Genomic DNA, 21,266 nt, shown 5'->3' on the forward strand with positions numbered 1-21,266 from the left:
AATCGCACCAAAAGCTTATGCGATCATCTTCTACCTCCCCCCCCCCCTAAAGAAACATGGTTACATCCCCGTAACCACACATATCTGATAAAAAAGAAACGGATAGTGCTCCTTTATAGCTTCTTCCGTCTCCCAAGTGGATTCCTCGACGTTGTGATTGGACCACAACACCTTTAGCAAAACAGTCTCCCAATTCCTAGTCTTGCGAACCTTGCAATCTAGAATCTCATTTGACACTTCAAACTAAGACAAGGATTCATCCAACTCAATGTTCTCAACCTCTACCACACGAGAAGGGTCACTCACGTACATCCGGATTTGAGACACATGAAACACATTGTGTACTCGATCATAAGCTGGTGGCAAACCTAACCGACAAGCATCCTCGCCCACACGATCCAAAATCTCATAAGGGCCAATGAATTTCTGACTTAGCTTCCCTTTCTTACCAAATCGCATTACCCAATGCATAGGTGACACCTTTAAAAGAACCTTATCCCCCACTTGGAACTTAATGTCCCGACGATGCAAATCCGCATAACTCTTTTGTCGATCTTGGACCGCCTTCATCTTTTGCTGAATCAACCTCACTTGCTCAACCATATCTTGCACCATATGTGGTCCTAAAAGCACTGCCTCTGCGCTATCATCCCAACAAATCGGACTCCTACACCTCCTCCTATACAATGCCTCAAAAGGATCCATCCCAATACTCGTATGGTAGCTGTTACTATAAGAAAATTCAATCAGATCCAATCTATCTTCTGAACTACCACCAAATTCCATCACACAAGCCCTTAACATGTCCTCCAAAGTCTTAATTGTTCTCTCCGTCTGCCCATCTGTCGCAGGATAAAATGCAGTACTCATCTTCAAAGTAGTACTCATCAATTCCTGCAACTCTTGCCAAAACTGAGAAATGAATCTCGCATCTCGATATGACACAATGTCCTTCGTCACCCTATGTAATCTCACCACATTCTTCTTGTAGCCATTCGCCAACTAAACCTTGCTCTACATATCTTTCATGGGAATAAAATGAGATGACTTGGTAAATCAATCAACGATCACCCAAATCATATTATTGCCTTGCTGAGTTATCGGTAATTCCACAATGAAATCCATAGAGATATATTGCCACTTACACTCATGTACCTCAAGAGACTGAATCTTACCTTGCAGTCTTCCCTGCTCCCCTTTGACTCTATGACAAGTCAAACATCGAGCCACAAATTCAGTTGTCTCCATCTTCATCCCAGGCCACCAAAACGTCTGCTTAAGATCCTTATAAAGCTTGTCACCACCTGGATGCACTGAATACGGAGTGCAATGAGCATCCGCCATGATTATCTTCTTCATCTACCCATTCTTGGGTACACACCATCTCCCATCAAACCGAACACTCCCATCAGAATGAATAGAAAACCGAGACACTGTCCCCTTCTCTACTCCAGCCCTCCACTCCTGAATCTTAGGATAAAGAGCCTGTTTCCTCCGAATATCATCATGAAGATCTAGTTCAACTGTTAAATCTCCCCTAGCATCCCCCTTCTAGATCACATGTATCCCCATCTTGGTCACTTCATCTTTCAACCTTATCAGTGACATAGCTGTGCATAGGAAATGCACACTCTTCCTACTCAACGCATATGCCACAACATTTGCCTTCCCTTCATGGTAGATAATATCCATGTCATAGTTACCAATGAGCTCCATCCACCTCTTCTGTCGCATATTCAACTTCTTCTGAGTATAGATGTACTTCATTGATCTTGTGATCAGAAAACACCTTAAAGGTCGCCCCATATAGATAGTGTCTCCAAATCTTTAGAGCAAAAACAACTGCACCCAATTCTAGATCATGCGTTGGATAGTTCACCTCATAAGACTTCAGCTGCCTAGAAGCATATGCAATGACTTTCCCGTTCTGCATCAACACACAACTCAACCCATTCTTCGAAGCATTCGTATACACCTCGAAATTCTCACTCCCCTCAGGTAAAGCCAATACTGGAGCTATAGTCAAACTGTAACACCCCCATACTCCAAGTGCCTTACCAGGACCACCCAGGTATAAGGATGTTACAATCTCGGTTACCCGAGGCTATGATAATCAAATAAACAATAATGAAACAACGTTTAAAGAGAAATACTTTAGTGAAAGGTTACAATCCAAAAACCAAACCAAAATATGAATACATGTTCTCAAACCAACTGTCTAATGATCTAACTGAAATGTTTATGGAAACTACTAAGCTACAGCGGAAGACTTCTATCATCAGACCGTGGCACATCCCAGCTATCCCAGTACTCAACTCATACCTGCTCAATATCTGCTCACCATCCCCGAATGGATCACCGCAGGTTTTAAAACAATAAACGGGGCCAGTACTAATCACACAATTTATATAACTAACAGTACAGTAAACAACACAGCTCAAACAGTCACACACAATCATCCACATCAATTAATCTCCGTCACCGACTGTCCACTGGACCACCCCCTAATGGGGACCGCACCGCCCCACCAAATCCCCGCTCATCATACCGAGCGATAACCCTGTCCCATTAATTTGCACATCCCCTTCCGTGGCGGGTTCCACGAAGGGCAAAACTAGGGCGTGAAGCCACTCCCGCAAGGCCGCAAGTGACTCCACTCAGCCGAGAACGCATCTCGAGAACCAGAGACAAACAATCACAATCACAATACAACAGCAACAACCGTCTGAATCAATCAACAATCACTAACTACAGCACAATCACCACACATCATGTAAATAATACTGAGTAGGGAAACCCTACCTGAAAAGCACAACAATCAGACGATCTCACAGCTGATATCAAAACGCTTCCTCTACGAATCCTCCTCCTAATATACAAACACATAATCACTACCAATCATGCAAACAACAAAACCCCAAAATCCCCAAATTAGGGTTTAACCAACTTTAAAGAAACATTATAAAAACGATATATAGGTCTTACTCTCGACGCGAGGATCACAACGGTATAAAGGAAGGTGAAATACGACCTTCCAAGCTCCGGGATTTGCCAACAATGCGATTAAAGCGAATGACGTAGTTTGATTTCTCTTCTCACCGTGATTAGGTTTTAAAAAGTGTTTTAAGCACAATGACGGAAGTATTATATACTCTAATCGCATTATTAACAAAACCCGAGAAATCATCCCCCGTAAACTGGCTACTCGATCGAGTAGCTAAGGTACTCGATCGAGTGCACCCTTACTCGATCGAGTATCCACGTTACTCGATCGAGTACCCAACAGGTCAGAAATTATTTTAAACTGCAACTCGCCCTTACTCGACAGAGTAAGGCCTACTCGATAGAGTACCCCGAGACTCATAAATACGTAGTATTACAGTCTTCCCTCCTTAAAAAGAAATTCGTCCCCGAAGTTCAACCCATACATAAAAACAAACATACTAACTTGGTCAAGACGCAACAAAGCTACTAAGAACTCAAAACAAAACCTCAACTTATAAAACATGAACCAATGAAAACTTAACACCAACTCCACCAACAATTCCTACCTCCCCACATCGCTCACGATGTCGTATCAACTACATCATAAACTCTCCTGACACTAACTCCATACACTACCAACTACCATCCTCTAACGCTGCTAGCTCCATAATATATATCATCCACTACCAAATCCAAAATCAAGACACTCATAGACATCAAACGGAATGTTACATTTTACCACCCTTAAAAGGAACTTCGTCCTCGAAGTTTACTCACACTCATAACCTCATCATCCAACTATCAACACTAGTCAAATATTCTCACACTCCTAAACATCACACTACTGCAAGCACGGACATGGCCTTTTAACAACATCAACCACAAAATATACAACTTCATTCTTTATGCTACACCAACACTCTATTGTGAATATACTACCATATGCACAACTATCAAAATCTCTTTTATCGTATCCTACTCCTCTTAAGATAAATGTTACGTCCTCGTAACTCACTAATACTATATCCTTAGTTATATCTTCTCATTATTCTCATCACCATCACATGTCATAGATAACCACCTATACTCTAAGCACTCGCCATGCATATATCCAAGGCTCTCTTACTTAAACAATTCTCATACTTCAATTCACTCGTCACACCCCTAACCTGTACCTCAAAATCTTTAGCTTAACCCAAAACTTCAACTTTTCCACATTACCGCAATACGACATACCTCTCTATATAAACTATATAAAACTCCCATCGTCAAAAGCATAACTCACGATCCACACTTGTTACGTACACTCACACTAGCTCCTCAAGTTCTTTTCTTTCATTACCACAAAACTCATACATAACTTAACATGACACCAAATCCCAATACCCTGCACTCACTATCTCAACAAAAGATTATGAACCACCTGCCGCTTTCGGATCATTACAACACATGTTCCACGAATCACTTTCCATGACTATGACTACCGATGCCTCATCTTAAAACAAGATCAAAATTACTGTAACAACTTCTCACAACTATGTCCCATCAACAGAATGTCACTATACCATGACAACAACGAAAACATATACAACTCTCTTTCATATCATACTCTACCCTCATTCCAAAACTTAACTGGTAAGAAACATCAATAAACAAAACAACTGTCTATCTGTACAAACTGAAACTCACAGGAAGCCACATCAGACAAAACAACAATTTATGTGGAACTGGTATGTACTTTCGAAACTCGAATCATAAACATCCCGCCTACTCCGCCACAACCGGTGACGGCATCGCAACACCGTGTAGATACCCGTATCCGTCGATATTGGAATTTATAGAGAACCCGACAAACACCCGATGATGATAGGACACATGTATTCTTTAGTTGTCATTGTCATTATTTGGAGCTCGTTTTACGAGGTAGAATGGGCGTCGTCGATGAAGTATTTTATTAATTTAAATGATATTTAAATTAATGTTTTTTTAAAGGGAATTCATTTTATTATTTTAAATGATATTTAATTTAATGTTTTTTAGTGAGTTCATTTTGTTAATTTGAATGATATTTAAATTATGTTTTTTTAGGTAAATTCAATTTATTTTATTTTATTTTGAATTTATTTTCCCAAGTTTATTTTATTGAAAATAAAATAAATAATTGATTTGAAAAATCATTTTATGAGTATATTTGATTTGAAAAGTCATTTATTTTAATTTATTAATTGATTTGAAAAATCGATTTTAAAAGCGAAGAACTCGTTTTTAACCGTGTGTTTTGAGCTCGATTTTAGCTTGGTTTTTAAGCCCGTTTCCTTTGCGAATTGGCACGAATCTCGAGTACATTAACCCACCTAGACCAATACCCATCAACCCATGTTCGAACCCCCTCACAAGCAACCCAAATTCTCGTCCCAAACCCCTCACAAGCAGCCCGCAACCCAATCCCGTATGCCCTGTTTTGCAGCTCAATTCGCGAGCCCAAACCCGCTCCAAACACCACCAAGACCCGTACCCATTAACCCTAACCCATACCCTAGTATCCTACCCATATTATCCTAGCTTAATCACCAAGAAAACCCTCCTCAAACCCTCACAAAAATCGATGGACAGCAGCCATCCGTGAGCTAGCCCGATTTGCCTCCCCTCTCTTTTAACCTATTTTAACTCCTTATAAATACCACCCCTTCACCATACATTCATTCCTCTAAGTCCTCCATACATCCAAGCATCACATACAAGCTTTAAACCTCAGAAACAAACCCTAAACATCCTTCAAAAACCCTAAACAAGACCGACACACAAACTGAAACTGTTTGTGTGTCCTCTTCGAAAACCCTTTCGTTCCTCCATCAAAACTCCATAAAAATTCGAGTTTCTTGTTCCTAATTAACCACATAACATCCATCTACACACTAGACAAAGATTTACGAGCCAAATTGCCCTTGAGAGTACACGAGATCCCTCGAAAAACAGAGTGAAATAACACTCTGTTTTCGCGGTTTACTCTTGTCTGTCCAGTTCTGTTTGTGCTCGTTTTTCGTGCCCAATAACCCAAAACGAGCAGGGGTTGCTTTAAGATCCTTGTTCTCCTCTCTTTCTAGTTTCCAAAACATCTTTCGAATCGAATTTTCGTCGTGAAACGAGGGAGATATCACTGTTTTAAAATCGCTGTCCAGAAACTTTCCAAAACCCGTGTTTGCTTTGTTCTTCGTCGACGACGGCCTCTCGAGATAAAATCTACCATCGATTACGACCCAAGACGGTGTCAACGATACATGTAGGTTGAGGGTGCATCAAATCCCCTTCTCTTTTCTCTTTTTATTTCGTTTTTTTATGCCTTTTTTATTGTCTTTTTTTGTTTGTTTTTTCGCTTGTTTATCGATTGTTTTAAATTAACTATGAAACTAGTTAGTCCGAGTATGAGTTAAAGTACCACTATGAACACCCGCGTTGACTTGAGATGGGAAAAGAAACCGCTACATCTGTCGGTCGTACACCCCCGTCTCATTTACATATCCTCGTGTTCAAGGTAGGGCATAAATAAAACAATTATCTAACTTTGTTCTTCGTTTTCGACCCCCTTTTGTTTCGCCAAATCGATGACCCTAGGACCCGTTGCATGTTAGTTTAACCTCTGGTTGTTAACCTATGACGTATTTAGATGACTTTAATTTAATTTAATAACCTAATTAGACACCATAGGTGGCTTCGACGTAAGTTATAAAATCAATCGACGATTCTGTAATTAATTGAATGCATCTCTCTCTTTCACCTAATTTCTCGCTAGTATAAGAGTGCGTGATTAGCACCTTCTTATTGACACTCGATGAGTTAAATTAATTAGCGAATTTGACCTAATTAGACCCTTTAGGCCGTGTAGAATGCACCCTTGCGCGACAATCAATCGACATCGTTTTTAACTCGTTTTCTAACTTGTTTCCTATCCCTTTTCGCAATCATTCGATCTAACCAATGAATCTAACTTAGGAACTAGGTTGGCTTTATCTTGGCCGTGGCTTTAGGCCGTGGGGTTAGCCACGTCTTTCTTTGTCTCGCTTTATTTCTTACCTTTCGTTCTTTGTCGTTTGTTAGCTTGTAATTTATCGTTGTTTATTGAGTTGTAATTTTCGAGTTTGTTTTACTTCTTTTGAGTCAAAACCTCTTCAAAAACCTTGGTCTTGTTTGGTTAGACGGTTGTTCCCCAATGCTTGTAGGAGCGTAGTAAACCGCATGTTGTTTAAAGCAACATGGCCCGGTTTATGCTAATGCATGCTTTGGTGCGTAGCCTTATGTCTAATTCGATGAGATTAAGCGCGAGCACGCATTACGAGGAGTGACCCAAGGACCGTGGGTCATGTGAGCCGTGGGCCACTCTCATGTGCACGGTTTTCAAGGCCCAATGGCCGTGTGTTTTGTGTCGTGTTTTGAGTTGTATGTAGCAATTGTAATTAGATCGAGTTGTAATTTATTTATCGTTGTGTCGGCATGAAATGCCTGGTTTGTAATAGGTAGATCCCAACGGCTCCCCATTCCCCCTTAAGCCTTGTTTGTTTGCTTTACATGTTGTTAGATCAATCAACCCACATGCTAAATTACAACTTTGACAAAGTTAGTTTAGTTGCATCTAAAACGACATAGAAATTGTTGTCACATGATAGGGTTAAAACAACGTTTGCATATCATACATCGTAGTAGCTATGACCTTGTTTGAAATCCGACACTTGACTTAGTAGAGGCCGTTATCGACGGGCGGGGTTGGGTGTCCTTATGGGCTTCCCAACACGTACCCTCACCCCTTACTCAAGATCTATGGTTTGTGGATCCGTCTAAATACCATTGGATTACGAGAGTCATTCAAATCGAGTGATATAGGGTACAAGTCTTTATCTTTAATCACTCGTAGTCGATTGGCTTTATGCTTTTCGATGAAAGGTGTAAAGTTGACTTGAACGGTTCCAAGTTCCCAAAAAACTTGGTGGCGACTCTAATTGGTCTTAATTCGATTCGAAAGAACCTCGAGTCGATTATGCCTGGTGTGGATCCCGCGGACGCAGTTCCCGAGGGCCTTGTCCACAGTTTGGCGACTCCGCTGGGGAAAAGAGGACTAGTTACACTGTGTTTCTAGGGTCTTTTCCTCCGAGGTGAAACTTGAAAAGAAAGTGTTGGAAAGTAAAACATTACTCATAGTGCTACGATTCATGCATAAACCCTTAAGGACTTGCCCGGGCCGTCCCAGCGTTTCTTCGTGATGCGTGGGGGGCGACGTCCCACTATGCCAGGAAGCTGCACATTGCTCGCTTCCACTTCGCCTCGCGTGGTTCTTGAGGGTGGGGACGATCTTCTAGGTACTTTACCTTAAGACACCTCGCTCTATTAGACCGCAAAAGGATGGAGGGCATAGACCTTCTTATAGAAGACTTGCCGAGACCTAGAGACGTCTAGGAGCATACATCCTTATAACATGAGAATGACAATGTGCAATGTGTTTTCCCGAGTCTTGTTTTTCGAAAATTCCCATGTCCCTTTCAAAACCGAACTTTTGAACAACTTACTTTCAAAATAACATGGTTTTAAAAACGCGGAATGCTGCCCAAATAGGACTAGGATTTTCGGCCCAAAACAAGCTTTTATAGCTTTCCGATGATGCTTCCCATTTCAAATCTCATTTTTCAAATCAATCATTCGTTTTTCAAAATCAATCCAAAATGTTTCTCGAACCTCAACCAAGCATGAAATGCGTCGAGTCGTGTCCGGGTCATGGCCGTGTTAGGCCGGGTTTGTTTCAAGAGTCTAGAACACGACCTTGTTGGGTCACCCAAACTCACCTCTTGGGCTTTGAGTCATGTTGGTCGACCTTTTGGTCTAGAATAGTCCATAAAAAAAACGTCCAAGCTAGCCTTATGGACGTTTCACTCGAACCCTGGGCTATGTTAGCCCAATCACGGGTTTAGTCACACCGAGTCCAGTTTAGAATCGAGTTATGACAGTTTGAGTCATGTCGTTTTGTCGAGTCTAAAATGAACTAAGGTCTAGATCCAACCGTGAGTCGAACCTCTGGTTAGTCAATCTCAAGTCGAGTCTTTGTTTGAGTCAAGTTGGGGTCGTGTCCTTAAGTGTGCAGGGGCTCTTACTTTAAATATTGACTCAGTACGGGGTTTTCTTGTAGAAAGGCCGCCAAAAACCCGACGTCAAGCAATGGAAGATGCTATCAACAAGCTCACGGAAGCCGTGAACCTCATGATGACCCGAATGGATGTGATCGAGTCTAAGCTGGTTGAAGATTCCTCCTCATCTACCCCACCTCTGACTGATTTGGAGAAACGGTTCAAGTTCATCGAGGACCGTTTGAAGCTCTCCCAGGGGAAGAACATTCACTATGAGAATGCTAGGGCCTATGCCCCAGTTCAGGACAAGTTGCCCACGAACATGGTACTCACTGACATCCCAAAGTTCAAGGGCACTGAAGATCCGGTCCACCATGTTAAGGCCTATAAAGGGTACTTAGCACTGAAGGGAGTACCTGCTGATATGCTCTCTGAAATTTTTGCCCAATCTCTGGGAGAACACCCGAAGGCGTGGTTCTACAATCTTGACCTTAAGAACTTCCCCACTTTCGAAGATATTACGGTGGAGTTCTGTAAGCACTATGCTGACAATGTTGAGATTCAAACCAACATAAGAACTTTGGAGGTTATGACACAAAAGGAGAAAGAGGGCTTTACTGAGTTCCTCGCAAGATGGCGCGCTGAAAGCGTGAAGTTGGCTAAGAAGCCTGATGAAGTTGAAATGGTAGATAAGTTCGTGAAGAATTTACGACCTGTTTACCGTAATGCTCTGAAATACCAAAATTTTGGTTCTTTCAAAGAATTGATAAGGATCGGGATAAAGGTAGAGGACGATGTCCGAATTGCTGAAGCTGAGAAGCCAAAGGGATACCAAGGGGCTTCATCGTCAAAAGCAAAAGCACCCGCAGCGGCCCATTTTGTTGACACCGTCAATCTCTTAGATGGACAGTCAAAAAGGCCTCCGCGCCAAGCTCCGAGGGTATTCACTGATATCGGATGCACTTACGCCTATGCTCTTCAAAGGCTCATGGCCGAAGGAAAGTTGAAGCCCATTGGTCCAACTCCGGACCCTCCTGCTGATCAACAAGGCAAATGGTATAAACCGAATGCCTCATCATGCCTTTCATCAAGGGAAAGGACACGATCTCGAAAGGTGCTTTAGACTAAAGCACGAAATTCAAGATATGATTGAGAACGGAACGCTCCCAATCCCGGCCATAAAGCCCAACAACGTCACCAATCCATTTGGCGACCACACTAACTTTGTCTCTACCGAAGATAGTGTCGATTACTCTCACTTGATTCGCCCATGTCGTCTAAAAGGGGTTTTCGTCGGAAGAATATTCGTGGATTGCTCCGAATTCCTACCAAGCTCGAGAAACGAGATCACATTCGGGGATTTTATTGTCGATTGTACTCCTTACATACTCCGAAGCGGCAATGAAATCAATGGCATTTGGGCCGATGACGAGGATGATGTTTACCTCGTCAAAGGTGCGACAATTCCTCACACCCAAGAAGAAATCTTAAAAGTGAGGCAAGATGCCCTAGAGTCAAACCATTTGACTAGATCCGGGCGCCCATATCGTGTGGAGAAAGCTAAGGATATCCCGAGTAAGGCACCTCAAAAGGAGCCGGCAGTGGTCGAAGTTCTTGGTGAAGGGTCGACCTCCGAGGCGTCCCTCATCAAGCAACTCCAAAAGACTAAGGCCGACGTATCTATCTGGCAACTTATCCTGAGCTCTTTCGAACATCGTCAAGCTTTGTTACAAGCTTTGATGAACATGACCGTGTCGTCGAATACTACTCCCGCGGACATGGTCACTCACATCGCCCAGAATCGGCCTCAGATTACCAACGGTGTGACATTCTCCGACGAAGATCTGCCACCGTTCGGGCCTCGACATAACCTGGCCCTCTATATTGCTACCGTGTGTCTCAACAAGCATATCCCTATGACCTTGGTTGACGACGGATCGGCTGTCAACGTACTCCCTCTGAAAACGGCGCACATTCTGGGCTTGGAGAAGAATGACTTCATCCCCACGACGCAGACGGTTCGGGCATTCGACGGCACTGTGCGTCGAGTGAGTGGGCTTGTCGACCTGGTAGTACGACCGGGCAAGTGGAAAAGAAAATAAGTTGCCAAGTGATTGACATATGCTCATCCTTCAACTTATTGTTGGGAAGGCCCGGATCCATGCTTGCGAAGGCCGTAACATCGACGCTGCATCGAAAAATCAAGGTCCCACTCAATGGCAAAACCATCACCATTGACGCCACGCCACCATCGTAGCGGGAGGAGACATTACTTTCGAGGTAAGGGTCGAAGCTACCAATGACGCATGCGGTTTCGAGATTGTCAACATGATCGAGCTGAACTCCGAAAATATGGATCTATATACGGGAAGCCATGTCTGCGAGGTAATTCTCAAGACTGGGAAGTACTTCGCTTTCTCATTATATCCTAGAAAGGAGGAGGCTTTCGAGTTGAAACCACCCGTAGCCAAAGGAGTAACCTTCGGGCTTGGATATGAGCCCACTGAGAAAGATCTACGGGAAAAGAGGGGAAGAACGATCGAAGATCGAGATATCAAAATGGGACCGTATCACCTAACTCTAAACGGTCATTTCGTGAGAGCCGGGAAGAACTCCCTTGCATGGACTTCCCGAACCTATCTTTGACCCAAAGAAGAACCTTATGGTCCCGGAATCGAAGTATTCCAAGACAAGCATACTACATCCCCGAAGACATTCTCGACCGTGATGCCGGTAGAAACCAAGTGGATCCAATGAATGACGAAAAAGCCTTGGGTCTCCTTTTCGGTGAAGAAAAGAAATCACCAACACCAAACGAAGATTTGGTAAGCATGATCCTGAGAAGCGAACGGTTCGACCCATCTACCCTCATCACCGATGTGGATCCTCTTAGGACCAACACGGGATGGCGGAAAACAATCAAGTGGACTGACAACAAAGGACTTCTTTTCAAGTTGACAACGGGAGAAGGAGAGATTGTAATACTCCGTATTTATAAGTCTTGGGGTACTCTATCGAGTAGCCCTTACTCTGTCGAGTAAGGGCAAGTTGCGAAATAAAATAGTTTCTGACCTGTTGGGTACTCGATCGAGTAGCTGGGGTACTCGATCGAGTAAGGGGGTACTCGATCGAGTACCTTGGGTACTCGATCGAGTGTCCGGTTTTACGGGGGAGTTTTCTCGGGTTTTGTTAATTACGCGATTAAGGTATTTAAACATATTCGTCATTGTTTTAAATCACTTTTTACAAAACCTAAAACCTGTTTAAGAGAGAAAGCAACTAGTTCTTCTTCCTAATCGCGTTCTTGACAATTCCCGGAGTTCAGGCGGTCAGTTCGTATCGTAGTTCGTGTCGTTGGATTCCTTGCGTCAAGGGTAAGCTTTTAATATAATTTATATAATGTTTTGTTAAGATTGGTGAAACCCTAATTTAGGAATTGGGGGTTTTTATGTGTAGTATGTGATGTGTAGTCTCTGTATGTTATATGATAGGAGGAGGGTACATAGAAGAGGCTTTTTGAGACAGCTGTTGATACCGTCTGCGTGTTGTGCTTTCCAGGTAGGATTTCCTACTCAGTATTAGTCCCATAATGGGATATTGGTGATGTGCTGTAATTAGTTGTTTGATCTGATGATTGTGATTGTGATTGTAATTGTGATTGTGGTTGTGTTGTTGATGGTTCTCGAGATGCGTTCTCGGCTGAGTGGGGTCACTTGCGGGAGTGATCTCACGCCCTAGTTTCGCCCTTCGTGGAACCCGCCACGGAAGGGGATGTGCACATTAATGAGCAGGGTTATCGCTCGTATGATGAGCGGGGCTTAGGTGGGAACGGCAGTGCGGTCCCCCATCGGCGGTCGGTCCAAAGGTGGACAGTCAGTATTGAGACGATGGGAGTTGGTGTGTGTGTGTGTGTGTGTGTGTGTGTGTGTGTGTGACAGATTCACCGTCTGTTTATCTTATTGTTGATATATGTATTGAATTGTGTGATTAGTACGACCCGTTTAAATGTTTTAAAAATCGTGGTGATCCATTCGGGGTGGTGAGCGATTATTGAGCGGTGTGATATGACGCGTATGGGATAGCCGGGATGAGTCATCACGTGGCGGTTAGAAGTCTTCCGTTGTGTCGACGAAGTCTAGTAGCTTTGATAGTTTAGTCAGTAGACCGTATGAGAAGCTTGTAATTCCTTCTATTAGTTTTGGTTTGAACATGTAATCACTTAATCTATAATTACTTTAAAAGTACGTTTCTTTATTGTCTTATGATATTCGCACCTCGGGCAACCGAGATGGTGACATCCTCATACCTGAGTGGTCCTGGTAAGGCACTTGGAGTATGGGTGTGTTACAAATGGTATCTGAGCGACGATTTTGGAACCTGTAACAAATGAACATAATGAACATAGGGAGTCTAATAAAATGAACCTGGTGTATGTGTAATGGGAGCCCCAACCGATGCTAGGTTTTGGGTGAGTAGGCGCCCTCATTTCAAAATCTTGGCCCCATGATACTTAAGCCAGTCACATGGTATGGGAATGTGGAGTCCGTGTGTCTATGTGTGATATATATGTCCGGTTAAGTCTTTGTTAGAAGTTAGTAGGGGTGTGATGGTAGAATTTGGGCCGTGTAGGGTAATTGTTGATGAGATTATTGAAGTCCTTTGAATGATTAGCAAGCTTATAGGATGGTTATGAGATATGTGACGAAAGTTTACGTGATGGAAATGCGTGAAAATGTGGAATCGAATGTCGTGACACGAATAGTGAACTCGTAGGTGTTTGCTATAAGTTAATGATGATGGGAGTCATATATGAGTTTATAAATCCCACCGTAATTACTATGTTGATAGTTATAGTATGGTTGAGTTATAATTTGAGACATAGCATATAGTAATGCGTTTATGTCTTATTTGTTGGTTGAAATTTTTCCGCTGCGTAATATTTAATTCGTGCAGAATGAATTGTTTATGATAGTATGTAATACATGATTGGAAGTTGGATGTTATGAGCATGATAGATGGTAATGTTTGGCTTTTAGTAAGTAGTAACATGAAGAATAGAGGTTCAATGATATGTGTTTTATATAACGAATTGGATGAAAAGCATGATGGTTGTTTATAACGTGGCATTTGATAACACGAAGTAGATTATTTTGTTAATTGTATGAGGAGTCGCGCAGATTTGAATGCGTAGTTGTAATCATAATGTTGAAATAATAATGGATGCATAGTACGTTAGGGTATGTGAGATAACATTCGGGTAGTATTCACGAGTCTGCATGACGCGATCGAGTGGGTTTGATTCGATCGAGTGGGTATTTGTCGTTATATTGACCAGAATTGTGTTTTTGGGCACTCGATCGAGTATCTCGGGCACTCGATCGAGTAGGGGGTCACTCGATCGAGTAGCCGGGCTACTCGGTCGAGTAAGTCAGAGATCGGAAGGACTGTTTGGGTTCTGGAGTCGGGGCACTCGATCGAGCATGTTGGGCACTCGATCGAGTAGCCTCAACTCGATCGAGTAGGTTCTGGTACTCGATCGAGTGGGGTCCGGCAGTCATATGCGTGTTTCGGGTCATATGTTTGTCTTGTGACATTCGTTGCATATTATGTTTAATTCAAAGGTGTTGTATTACTTCTTTATGCATGGTTTTACGTATGTGTTGGTCCTGAAGCGTAAGTTACCCAATCTTATGATGTAAAGAGTGGCACTATGATGAGTATGGGTTCGGTGGGGAGGACATGAGTTATATGTGATTATGATAGATGGTGGAAAAAGAAAAGGAAGATTTGTATAGTTTATTGAGGCATGGCGCACGTTTTGCGAGACGGGATGAGTGATATGATTGTGTGTTGAGTAATGTAAAAATAAGTGAATATAAGCAAGGGATGATGTGAGTATAATGAACGTGAGGATGGAAAGATTGAAAGTAAGAATGTGGATAGTGGCAGCTTGAGATGTGTAAAGAGTTAAGGAGGGAAATGGTTAGGAGTCGTGTGGGTTATGGGTTTATGTAGTGAGAGTTCGTTTAAAGGGGTTGAGAAGAGTAATATATAGTGAACTTTGTGGAGACATGTCGCGAGGTGTATTAGTAGACAGCGAGTGAGTTTGGGAGGTTTGGTTTATTAAAAGATGAAACTACTGTGTGATTTCCTTGGGTAATTAACGGTATTAAATGAATTCCGATTTCTAGAGATGTAAAAAGGAGATGCAATTGTTTGAACATTAAACGTTGGTTCTAGGGATAGATTAGTGGCAAGTATGAGTGATAGCATAATAAGAGAAGATCCGTGGTAAGAAAGAGTGAGATGATGTCGGTAGAAAATAATGGAATTAAGTTTTGGAGCAACGAAGGGGGTAACCAGATTTCTAAAGAGTTAGCTAGAAGGAATAAGGAGTTGAATTATTAATTGGTATTATTGAGTGTAAAGAGAAAAGAAGGATAAAAGTAAGCTGAGGAAAATGTTCACCGGAGCTATGTGATATAAAGATAAGAAATCATCGAAATATGTGATGGTATCACGAGGATGTTAGCTAAAGGTTATATAGGAGTTTCAGGGCAACATGATTGGTAATGAGTTTCGAGGAATTAAGGGAGTAAGAAGTTGGTCGAGTATTGGCACGATACGAGATATTTGGTGGAGAGTTGGATGACAATACAAATAAGATAGCATTGGGAATAATGTTGAGGTAATTTTGTGGATGGGTTTGATGTTCGTTATTTGCAATGTTAACCAAAAATGGTAGAAAAACCATGTTATTTTGATATGAGTGTAAGAGATTTGATATACGAGCAGCGGTGGCATTGTGGTGTTATCACTAATGGCTAAGAGTGATGGAATATTAGAGAGGTAACAATTCTAAAGAGGTTGATTTGGTAGGGACCTGATTGTTGTGTATGATTGTGAGAGGGTATAAGATGTGGTTAGATGAGGCGGACACTATTAGTTGAATAGTGAAGGTGTGATTATTTTTGGCAGAAAGTGATGGTTGTGCGAATGGGGGAATATGTTATGAGGGGCATAGGAGTTAAACTCGGGCGGCAGGTAACCTTTTTCGAGTGGTGACTTACGTGGTCAGGATTGACTAGTTGGTTGTGATTACGGGTCTGTGATTTGTGTAAATGTTTGTGTGAGGTTCTGACCTCACAAGAAGTGGTATGGTATGATAATTATAAAGTTGTTTTATGAATGTTCTGTAGTATATATGTTGGACACGGTAATTTCACTGAATGATATCCAAAAAGGTAATAATTTGATTGATTTGACATGGCTAGTTATAACTTTATGTGTATTGATAACACATGTGTATTCCGGGAAACGGTAGAGATGATTTTCATGAGATGCTTACCTGTTTCTCCATATAATATGTTGCGTGGTGATTTAATAAAGTGGATTTGAGTAAGTTTCTTGCCTGAGAAGTTATGCTGAGTCAGTATTTATGGGAATTGTATGCAGTTGTGATGTCTATCGGTGTGGTTGTGGTGCCTCGGGTGGTGATCCGGGCACGGTACATAATGATGTGATGCGGGTATTTTCGCACTACGGTGTGGCTGTTGGTGGCGGTGTTGTGATGCCGTCACCGGTTGTGGTGGAGTAGGCAGGATGATTATGATTCGAGTTTCGAAAGTATATACCAGTTATACATAAATTGTTGTTTTGTTTGTTGATGTTGCTCTCTGCGAGTTTCAGTTTGTGCAGATAGACAGTTGTCTTATTTATTGATGTTTTCTTTACCAGGTTAAGTTGGGAATGAGGTAGAGTATGATATGAAATAGAGTTGTATATGTTTCGTTGTTGTCATGGGATAGTGATAATCTGTTGATGGGACACGGTTGTGAGAGGTTGTTACGGTAATTTTGATCTTGTTTTCAGATGAGACATCGGTAGACATGGTAATGGAAAATGATTCGTGGAACATGTGTGGTAATGATCTGAAAGCGGCAGGTAGTTCATAAGCTTTTGTTGAGACAGTGAGTGTAGGGTGTTGGAGGAATTAGTGTCATGATTAAGTTGTGTATGAATTTTGCGGTAATGAAAGAAAGAACTTGAGGATCTAGGGTGCGTGTACGTAACGAGTGCGGATCGTGAGTTATGCGTCTGGGAGATAAGTGCCTTACATAGAGAGGTATGTTGTTTGGCAGTAATAATTTAGAGTGGGTATGGTGATTTGCTATGAATTTATGGTATAGGGTAGGTGCTATGCCGAATGAGTTGAGGAATGGGAAATGTTTATGTATGGGAGCCTTGGATATAAGAATGGTGAGTGTTTGGTTTATAGACGGCTATCTTTGCTTTGTGGTGGTACAGAGGGTAATGAGATATAGATATGGTTTGGTATTAGTGAGTTACGAGGACGTAACATTTGTCTTAAGAGAAGTAGGATGCGATAAAACAGATTTTGATGGTTGTACATATGGTAATATATTCGGAAGTTGAGTCTTGATGTAGAATAAAAGATCGATTCGCGTTGTGGGTGATTTTATTAAAGGTCATGACCGTGCTTGTAGTAGCGTGATGTTTAGGAGTGTGAGAGTACTTCACTAGTGTTGACAGTTGGATGATGAGGTTACAAGTGTGAGTAAACTTCGAGGACGAAGTTCCTTTTAAGGGTGGTAGAATGTAACATTCCGTTTGATGTCTATGAGTGTCTTGGTATTGGATTTGATAGTTGATGATATTATGGAGCTAGCAGCATTAGAGGATGGTAGTTGGTTATGTATGGAGTTGGTGTCGTGAGAGATATATGTGGTAGATACGATATAGTGAGCCATGTTGTGGAGGTAGGAATAGTTAGTGGAGTTGGTGTTACGAGTTCATGTTTGGGTTGGAGTTTTGTTTTGAGTTCTTTGTCACGCTGTTGTGTCTTGATCGAGTTAGTATGTTTGTTGTTAGGGTATGGGTTGAACTTCGGGGACGAAGTTCTTTTTAAGGAGGGAAGACTGTAATACTCCGTATTTATAAGTCTTGGGGTACTCTATCGAGTAGCCCTTACTCTGTCGAGTAAGGGCAAGTTGCGAAATAAAATAGTTTCGACTGTTGGGTACTCGATCGAGTAAGGGGTACTCGATCGAGTAAGGGGTACTCGATCGAGTACCTTGGGTACTCGATCGAGTGTCCGGTTTTACGGGGGAGTTTTCTCGGGTTTTGTTAATTACGCGATTAAGGTATTTAAACATATTCGTCATTGTTTTAAATCACTTTTTACAAAACCTAAAACCTGTTTAAGAGAGAAAGCAACTAGTTCTTCTTCCTAATCGCGTTCTTGACAATTCCCGGAGTTCAGGCGGTCAGTTCGTATCGTAGTTCGTGTCGTTGGATTCCTTGCGTCAAGGGTAAGCTTTTAATATAATTTATATAATGTTTTGTTAAGATTGGTGAAACCCTAATTTAGGAATTGGGGGTTTTTATGTGTAGTATGTGATGTGTAGTCTCTGTATGTTATATGATAGGAGGAGGAGGGTACATAGAAGAGGCTTTTTGAGACAGCTGTTGATACCGTCTGCGTGTTGTGCTTTCCAGGTAGGATTTCCTACTCAGTATTAGTCCCATAATGGGATATTGGTGATGTGCTGTAATTAGTTGTTTGATCTGATGATTGTGATTGTGATTGTAATTGTGATTGTGGTTGTGTTGTTGATGGTTCTCGAGATGCGTTCTCGGCTGAGTGGGGTCACTTGCGGGAGTGATCTCACGCCCTAGTTTCGCCCTTCGTGGAACCCGCCACGGAAGGGGATGTGCACATTAATGAGCAGGGTTATCGCTCGTATGATGAGCGGGGCTTAGGTGGGAACGGCAGTGCGGTCCCCCATCGGGCGGTGGTCCAAAGGACGATCGATTGAGACGATGGGAGTTGGTGTGTGTGTGTGTGTGTGTGTGTGTGTGACGATTCACTTTGTCTGTTTATCTTATTGTTGATATATTGAATTGTGTGATTAGTACCGACCCCGTTTAAATGTTTTAAAACTGTGGTGATCCATTCGGGGTGGTGAGCGGTTATTGAGCAGGTGTGATATGACGCGTATGGGATAGCTGGGATGAGTCATCACGTGGCAGTTAGAAGTCTTCCGCTGTGTCAGACGAAGTCTAGTAGCTTTGATAGTTTAGCTGTAGACCGTATGAGAAGCTTGTAATTCCTTCTATTAGTTTTGGTTTGAACATGTAATCACTTAATCTATAATTACTTTAAAAGTACGTTTCTTTATTGTCTTATGATATTCAGTACCTCGGGCAACCGAGATGGTGGCATCCTCATACCTGAGTGGTCCTGGTAAGGCACTTGGAGTATGGGGGTGTTACAAATGGTATCAGAGCGACGATTTTGGAACCTGTAACAAATGAACATAATGAACATAGGGAGTCTAATAAAATGAACCTGGTGTATGTGTAATGGGAGCCCCGGCTGATGCTAGGTTTTGGGTGAGTAGGCGCCCTCATTTCAAAATCTTGGCCCCATGATACTTAAGCCAGTCACATGGTATGGGAATGTGGAGTCCGTGTGTCTATGTGTGATATATATGTCCGGTTAAGTCTTTGTTAGAAGTTAGTAGGGGTGTGATGGTAGAATTTGGGCCGTGTAGGGTAATTGTTGATGAGATTATTGAAGTCCTTTGAATGATTAGCAAGCTTATAGGATGGTTATGAGATATGTGACGAAAGTTTACGTGATGGAAATGCGTGAAAATGTGGAATCGAATGTCGTGACACGAATAGTGAACTCGTAGGTGTTTGCTATAAGTTAATGATGATGGGAGTCATATATGAGTTTATAAATCCCACCGTAATTACTATGTTGATAGTTATAGTATGGTTGAGTTATAATTTGAGACATAGCATATAGTAATGCGTTTATGTCTTATTTGTTGGTTGAAATTTTTCCGCTGCGTAATATTTAATTCGTGCAGAATGAATTGTTTATGATAGTATGTAATACATGATTGGAAGTTGGATGTTATGAGCATGATAGATGGTAATGTTTGGCTTTTAGTAAGTAGTAACATGAAGAATAAAATCAAACACCACAAGTCGTCACCGTATCGACCTCAAACAAATGGGACAGTGGAAGCCGCTAACAAGACAATCACTGTGATTCTCAGAAAGATGACCGACAATTATCGCGAATGGCCAGAAAAGATACCATTCGCACTATGGGGGTACAGAACGTCTATTCGCACAGCCACTGGAGCAACTCCGTTCTATTTAACATATGGGATGGAAGCGGTTCAACCTATCGAATTAGAGGTACCTTCTTTAAGGATCCTGTTAGAAAGTCAGGTCCCTGAAGGCGACCGGGTCCGCAAGCCGTATGATTCCTTGGTTATGCTCGACGAGCGACGGTTAAATGCATTACACCATGTTCAACTCTATCAGAAAAGGATACAAAGGGCATTTAACAAGAAGGTGAAACCTCGAGGAATAAAAGATGGGGATTTAGTCCTAAAGTCCGTTCGCGCTTTACTACCAATTGACCCGAGGGGAAAATTCAAGCCGAATTGGGCGGTCCTTACCTGTAAAGAAGATATTATCGGGAGGGGCGATCAGACGGGATCTAGATGGGAATGACTTTGCGAATCCGACGAATTTGGATCAACTGAAGAAATACTATCCTTAGAACTCACTCTCAATGTCACAAAATAAAATTTTGAATTGCAGTGCTCGTGAGCGAGTCTAGGCCGCGGCACTTTGCTTCGCTGCTTTTTTTGTGCGTTATAAATCGATGATTGTAGCGCATTTGTTTTGTGGAACTACGAGCTCGGTTTGATTCTGTTGATAACAGATACGTAGGCAGCTCTTTAAAAGAGTACAACCGACCCTTCCTTGAATAAAATGAAATTTTATGCAGAAACTGGAATTTTTAATAGATAGTAAGTCTTATTAAAGATCGGGCGATGCCCATTACATCCTTCAAAAGAAAAAAAGAAAGCAGCTAGCAACAAATAATAAGTAGTAGTATTAAATAATAGATTGGAGTCGAAGGCTCCTGCATCTTCTTTTTCCCTTTGCCTTTTGGGTCACGTGACCGAGGCTCCTGTGGAGGAGGGGTAGTTGTGTTCTGTCTAGCGCGCTTCTTAGGAGGGATCGTCATTTCCTCCCGAGGGCCCAGCCTATCTTTTACACTCGAGCGAGGACCAAGCCTCCCTTCTAAGGCTGAGCCCGAGTGTGCCTTTGAACCCAACC

This window comes from Silene latifolia, chromosome 1, assembly GCF_048544455.1.
Source record: "Silene latifolia isolate original U9 population chromosome 1, ASM4854445v1, whole genome shotgun sequence".
NCBI lineage: Eukaryota > Viridiplantae > Streptophyta > Magnoliopsida > Caryophyllales > Caryophyllaceae > Silene > Silene latifolia.